Here is a 7,500-nt window from a genome sequence, read left to right as displayed (position 1 = left end):
TACTTTCAGGGGAAACGGAGACGTGATTAAAGTCCTTAAGGCATCATGATTGGTCATTCTGACACCGATGGATTCTCAAATCCTCAGGTCCTTGCCTTCTCTCAGTGTGTTACTGATTGGCTGAAGTCACTCCGTATTTCGGAAAAAGGGCCCGACGTCTGATAGCAACACAAAAAGACAGAAGAAAACTTAGCTTTTCAAAAACAGACCATTTTCAAAAAAGAATAACCCATTATGTACATTTATGCTTCAGTGAGAATGTTGAGCTTCCACCATTGGCCTAATTTCCTGGGAGGAGTCAGCAAAGGTGCATTGTACCTTTGACCCCTGCATGTACCTAGCTGTAGCTTAGCTAGTGCGCATGAATGCTAACACTAACTTTGCTAAAAGCATTAAAACCTCCACCCATGAGGTTTTAATGCTTTTACTTACCGCTGACTGCCTGATTAGCAGTGACAGCCCAGCAAATCAGCCCCAGCTCCTTTTTTTTTTTTTCCTCCCTCTTTAGTCTATTTCTCTCATCTATTTTCTCTTTTTCCCCTTGGTGCAGTTTTTTTTTTTTTTTCCAGTAATGGTGATTCAATTATTTAGCTACAGTTTACCTTCGGAACAAGTTATTCCGAAGTGGGATGAAGGGGAGGAGTCTGGGACATCTGAGGGCTATAGATGGAATTCAGGAAAGAACTCTGGGTTCACAAAAAAGAGAGAAAGAAAGGGAGAGACATGGAGAGTGTAACGTGTTTGCATTGGCACCTGTGTGTTTCGCTTGAGTATCCGTAGTTTTAACATGCCAGTGAGGTCGTCCGGAACGTAAGAGAAGAAAGTGCCTGCAACGTGAACTCTCTGAACATTGGCAAAGCTGGATTCGGCGTTTTGAACCGTTTTGCACACTAGCGGAATAGCAGAGACGTCGGAGACCGTGCAGTGTGTTACGTTTTTGCATGTCGCTGGTGAAGAGGCAATTAAATGTAGGTAACACGTTTGAATTCCAAGAGGGAGAGAGGGACAAAATTGCAGTGCTAAAGCAAAAGTTTAAATATTGCAAACCCAGAGAAAAATTTGCCACACATATGTTCCTCACGCGGGCACAAGGACCGTCGGAGACAATAGACGCATATGTCACGCATCTGAAAAGCAAAGCAAAGGACTGTGAGTTTGGAGAATCGCATGAATTGTGTGTGGCACAAGGAAAGACCAGGAGGCAGGTTGCTGAGAGACGCAGACCTCACGCTGCAAAACGCGACTGATATTTGTCCAGCGAGTGAGATCACATCCGGCCAAGATAAAGTATTTAGTGGAAGTGCACAGAATCCGGACATTTAGCGGAAGTGCACAGAATCCGGACATTTAGCGGAAGTGCAAAGAATCCGGACATTTAGCGGAAGTGCACAGAATCCGGACATTTAGCGGAAGTGCACAGAATCCGGACATTTAGTGGAAGTGCACAGAATCCGGACATTTAGTGGAAGTGCACAGAATCCGGACATTTAGTGGAAGTGCACAGAATCCGGACATTTAGCGGAAGTGCACAGAATCCGGACATTTAGCGGAAGTGCACAGAATCCGGACATTTAGTGGAAGTGCACAGAATCCGGACATTTAGTGGAAGTGCACAGAATCCGGACATTTAGTGGAAGTGCACAGAATCCGGACATTTAGTGGAAGTGCACAGAATCCGGACATTTAGTGGAAGTGCACAGAATCCGGACATTTAGCAGAAATGCACAGAATCCGGACATTTAGTGGAAGTGCACAGAATCCGGACATTTAGCGGAAGTGCACAGAATCCGGACAGTCGAGCAAAAGAAGGGCGACAAACACAAGGCACGAGTCAGAGGAGGAAAAAAAAGACCAAAAAAAGAGGAAACTGTGTGTGTGTGTGTGTGTGTGTGTCTGTGTGTGTGTGTGAGGAAGACCAACAAAAGAGCAAACTGTGTGTGTGTGTGTGTGTCTGTGTGTGTGAGGAAGACCAAAAAAAGCGCGAACTGTGTGTGTGTGTGTGTGTGTCTGTGTGTGTGAGGAAGACCAAAAAAAGAGCGGACTGTGTGTGTGTGTGTGTGTGTGTGTGTGAGGAAGACCAAAAAAAGAGCGAACTGCAGCAAATGTGGCGACAAACGCGATGTGAAGAAGTGTCCAGCCTTCGGTCAGACGCGCAAGTCATGCCACACGAAAAGTAATTTTTCAGAAATGTACAATTCACAGAGAAACAAGAAGAAAACGCACGCGGCTGAGGCGTGAAAGGCGTGAAAGGTGTACTGACACATTTGTTGGCACAATTAGAGGCAATCAAGAGAAGTGTGTTAGAGTTGTTAACACTTCAGATGAGAAAGATGATGAAACTGTGGACAGAAAATCTGAGAATAAACAGGAGGAACGTGACATTGAAGCTTGACACTGGCACAGAGTGCGATGTACTGTCAGAGAAAACATTCATCTCACTGGATATGAAAGGAAAACTCAGATCATCTAAATGCAAGCCAGCTAGTGGCATACTCAGGTCACAAATGCCATCATTGGATTAGAGATCCCTCACCTGTGAATACAAAGGACAGAAATACAAGATTGAGTTTGAAATCATACAGCAACATGCTCCAGTAATATTAAGAAGGGCAACATGTCAGAGGCCAGGTCTGGTAAAGGGAGATATGGTAAGATGGTGGGAAAGACAAAGACATGTTAAAAGACTTTGAGGATTTATTCTCTGGATTATTCTCTGCTTACCTGGATAGCACCACATACTGATTGACAGCACAGTCAAGCCAGTTGTGCAGGCTCCATGAAAAGATTCCAGTGGCTCCCAGGGACAGAGTCGTTGATGAATTACACCTGATGGAACAGATGGGAGTCATCACAAAACAGACAGAACCAACTGAGTGGGTCACTGTACAGTCAGCATGGTCACTGCGTGATCACTGTAGTCACACCAAAGAAGATCCGCATATGCATGGACCCGAGAGATTTAAACCGAGCAGTAAAAAGGGACCACTACCCACTGCTGACTGTGGAAGAAACTGTAACCTGCATGTCAAATGCAAAGTATTTCTCAGTATTGGACACCAACCAGGGATTTTGGCAAATCAAACTGGATGATGAGAGCTCCAAGCTGTGCACAGTGAACGCTCCAATAGGGCGCTACCGCTTCCTGCGTTTACCCATTTGTGAATATCATCAACATCAGATGGTGTTCCAGAGGCCCGTGGCACAGATGACAGAGGGCCTGGAAGGGGTCGTCAGCATCACTGATGACCTGCTGATGTGGGGAGACTCAGCAGAACAACATGATCACAGGTTAGTGAAGCTGCTGGAGAAGGCCAGAGAAAACAACCTCGAGTTAAACAGAAACAAATGCAAAATCAGAACGACAGAAATTAAATACATAGGCCACATTCTCAGTGCTAATGGGTTGAAACCGGACGAAGAAAAGGTGAGTGCAGATGTTCAGCTAACCACCACTGGAGGACAAACAAGAACTCCTCAGATTCACAGGCATGATACAGTATCTCGCAAAACTCACACCCAACCTATCAGAAGTCAGTGCTCCATTAAGAAAACTGCTTGAGAAGGACACTGAAGGGCACTGAGAGAAAGCCCAATAGAAAAGCTTCGAAGAACTCAAGCGGCTGGTCACGAATGCTCCCAGGCTAAAATTTTATGATGTCAACAAGCCTGTAGCGCTGTCAGTAGACGCAAGCTCAGAGGGCATTGGCGCAGTCATACTGCAGGAGGGTACGCTCGTTGCTTACGCATCATGTGCACTCTCCGACTCCCAGCGCAGGTATGCGCAGATAGAAATAGAATTGCCGTAGTATACAGGTGTAAGAAATTCGACCAGTATGTTTATGGCAAAGAGATTGAAGTCGGGAGTGATCACAGGCCACTGGAGAGTATCTTTAAAAAACCTTTCCACCAGGCTCCAATAAGGCTGCAGAGAATGCTGCTTGGACTACAAATACAAGCCGGGCAGAGAACTCCACGTTGCTGATGCTGTAAGCCGTGCTTCCCTCAGAGTGACGGAAGAGGATTTGCTGGAGGAGGACCTGGTAGTAAACTGCATTATGCGCCAGCTACCCACCACAGAGGAAAAGCAGGAAGTGTTCAAAAGAATGAAAGCAGAGGATCTGGAATTGCAGACATTGAAGAACACCACTACACGAGGATGGCCAAAGGAAAGGGGTGTAGTACCAACAATAATACAGCCATACTGGACTTTCAGAGAGGAGGTCAGTTATTCAGATGGGCTGTTGTCCCAAAACAACTCAGGCAAGAAATGCTCTGCAAAAATACATGAGTCACATCTAGGAATGGTCAAGTGTAAAACTAGAGCAAGAGACATCATATCCTGGCTGGGAATGACCACTCAAACTGAGGAAATGGTATCTCAATGTGCGGTGTGCAACCAGCACCAAAATAGCTATCTGAGAGAATCACTGCCAGGACGACCATGGGGGAAGACAGGCACTGATCTCTTTCATTACAACGGATCAGAATTTCCGCTCTGTGTAGACGACTTCTCAAAGTACCCAGAAATCAGCAAGCTGACCGAACAAACTAGTCGAGGTGTCGTCAATGCAGCGAAATCCATATTCGCAAAGTATGATACATATCTGACAACGGCCCACAGCATGCAAGTGCCGAGTTAAAACCTTTGCAGAAAACTGGGAGTTTAAACACGTGACATCCAGTCCAATCCATCCATAACCAAATGGTCAAGCTGAGCGAACAGTGCAGACCATTAAGAACCTGCTCAAGGGGTCTCAGTGCAGCAGTGCTGATCCTTACATTGCACTTTTAGAGTATCGCAACACACCACAGGAGGGCAAAGGGTCGTCTCCTGCACAGCTCTTAATGGGACGACATCCGAAATCAAAACTTCCTACCTCTGTATCACTGCTTACCTCTGAGAAGACGTCTCAGGTGTGCGACATGCTGAAAGAAACACCAAGAAACACAGAGGACGTAATACAGCCGACAAACAACACGCTGAGCCGATTTGCAAACTGGAGAAAACGTCAGGATGCAAAGAGGAGAGATTTGGCAGCCAGCTGTGCTTGAGAGAAAACACGGGCAACCTGTGTAGTTCGCACACCAGATGGAGGTTTATATCAACGTAATCGAAAGAATCTGAGGAAGACGGATGAGAAGAAAAACGATGCGACGTCAGACGGACACATTGTCATAGAAACACCTACAGGAACGCAAGATCCTGACGGGAAGGATGACGAACGGTTAACAGACACACCTGTGACTCAAACCACTGCCACGCCTGAGAGCCAAACTCCAAACACCACCGTATCTGACTAGGTCTGGAAGACAAGTCAAAGTTCCAGCAAGATACAGAGAAAGAACTGTCATACTCATGCACTCGAGCCCTGACCCTAAGTACACACTCGTCCAAGTTCACAGTGAAAGATTCTTGTTTAGAGAAGTAAAGAAAACAGGAATCCAGTTGATATTTTGTTATTGTCTATTAGTGGTATGAGTCTGACTTGAAATGGTGTTTGTTTGGGAGACACCCATAGTGTTATGTACATTTCAGTGTATTACATAGGCATACTGAGAAGATATGTTTACTGGTGATGTAATGCATATGCATTGGCACCTTATGTTTTGCTTGAGTGTCTGTAGTTGGAATATGTCGGTGATGTCATTTGGAATGTAAGAGAAGAAGGTGATGAGGGAATAGATGGAAAAAAACAGGCTGCAGTAAACCTCTGTTTGAGTTATCAGTTTTCCGTCGGATTTTACCAAACATAACAGAGAGAACGGGAGAGACAGAGAGAGGGAAGGAGAGAGACATACAGAGACAGAGAGAGAGAGAGAAACAGAGAGAGACATACAGAGAGAGAGAGAGAGAGAGAGAAACAGAGAGAGACATACAGAGAGGCGAGACAGAGAGAGAGAGAGAAACAGAGAGAGACATACAGAGAGAGAGAGGCGAGACAGAGGGAGAGAGAGAAAGAGAGAGACATACAGAGAGAGAGAGGCGAGACAGAGAGAGAGAGAGAAAGAGAAAGACATACATAGAGAGGGAGAAAGGCAAGGGAGACTGTAGAGGTTTTCTGAAGGCAGGGGGGGCAGAGAGGCTGTATATGGGTTATTGATTACATCCTCTAGCAAATGACCACAAACAGTGTGTGTGAGTGTAAGTGTGTGTGTCTGTGTGTGTGAGTCTGTTGAAGCACAGCATAGGAACTGTGCACAGTCGTTCAATTCTGTGTGTGTGTCATTGAATTCTGTGTGTGTGTGTGTGTGTGTGTATGTGTGTGTGTGTGTGTGTCCTCAGGTGACAGCCTAGGATTGAGTAGCATGTCATCATTGTATATTACTGTGTTACCATGGTAGCAGAGCAGAGCAGAAGGTTGCCATGGCATTGCTAGGGTCGGTATTAAAGGTTGTAACCTGTCTCCCATAATCCCTTAATGCAGTCTTAGACTTAGACTTGTCACTTCCACATATACATACTTGGCAGTGAGACTGCATTACACAAGGACCTCAGTGCCACATAAAACAAATAACAAATAAGTACCACATAGAACAATAAATAACGCACAATAAATACTGAGGGAAAAAAATTGAGTAATAAATATGACAACAGAAAGTACTGAGTAAAGACAGAAAGTACTGAGTAAAGACAGAAAGTACTGAGTAAAGACAGAAAGTACTGGGTTAAGAAAGTACTAAGTAAGTAAAGAGTAAAACTTCTACAACATACAAAAAAAAAACAAAAAACAGATTGGACTCACTAGTCAGGTTGCAACAGAGAGGTAATGAATTTTACCTACATTATGATCCTGCTTACAGAATCAGTAACTCTACAGGACAAGAGTTAGTGTCTGTAGTGTCTGTGAGTGGTTATGAATGTGTCATAAGTGTGTTATAACATGTCATAAGTGCGTTATAACGTGTTACATTATTTACCCCTCTTCCTGATAGGTCCATGAGGGGTGAACCTCTACATGAAAGGCTAAAAGAGAGGCTTTTTCCTTTTCCACATATGTGTGTAACTGTCAGGTGTGTGTGTGTGTGTGTTTTCCATGTGTGTGTGACCATAGCATGTGAGTAAATTGGATTCCTGTTGAGGATTATCCATGCCTGTTCTATGTGTCTGGAGAACTCGTCTGCTCCCATCACAGTGGATCATATTCTCACTGCACGTCACACACACGAGACACATGCACACACACCTTTAATCCTTTTCCACACAGCACAGGTCTGCTAATATTCTCTCTCTGTTTCACACACATGCCTACACACACACACAAACACAGTCACACACACACACGCACATCTGCATGAGCATACATCAAGTCTCAGAAACAAAAAGACCACCAGACATAGCCAATGTGTGTGTGTGTGTGTGTGTGTGTGTGTGAGAGAGAGAGAGAGAGAGAAGCTGTTCAGTGACACAGTTAAATTTAAATTAAGATTAAGTTAACGTTTACTTCTTGTTTTCCATTTCTTCACGCAACAACACAAACCAATCACGCAATACAAAGCCAA

Source organism: Chanos chanos, chromosome 11, assembly GCF_902362185.1.
Source record: "Chanos chanos chromosome 11, fChaCha1.1, whole genome shotgun sequence".
NCBI classification, from domain to species: Eukaryota; Metazoa; Chordata; class Actinopteri; order Gonorynchiformes; family Chanidae; genus Chanos; species Chanos chanos.
The sequence above is the reverse complement of the archived record's forward strand: the minus strand, read 5'-3'. Positions refer to the sequence as shown.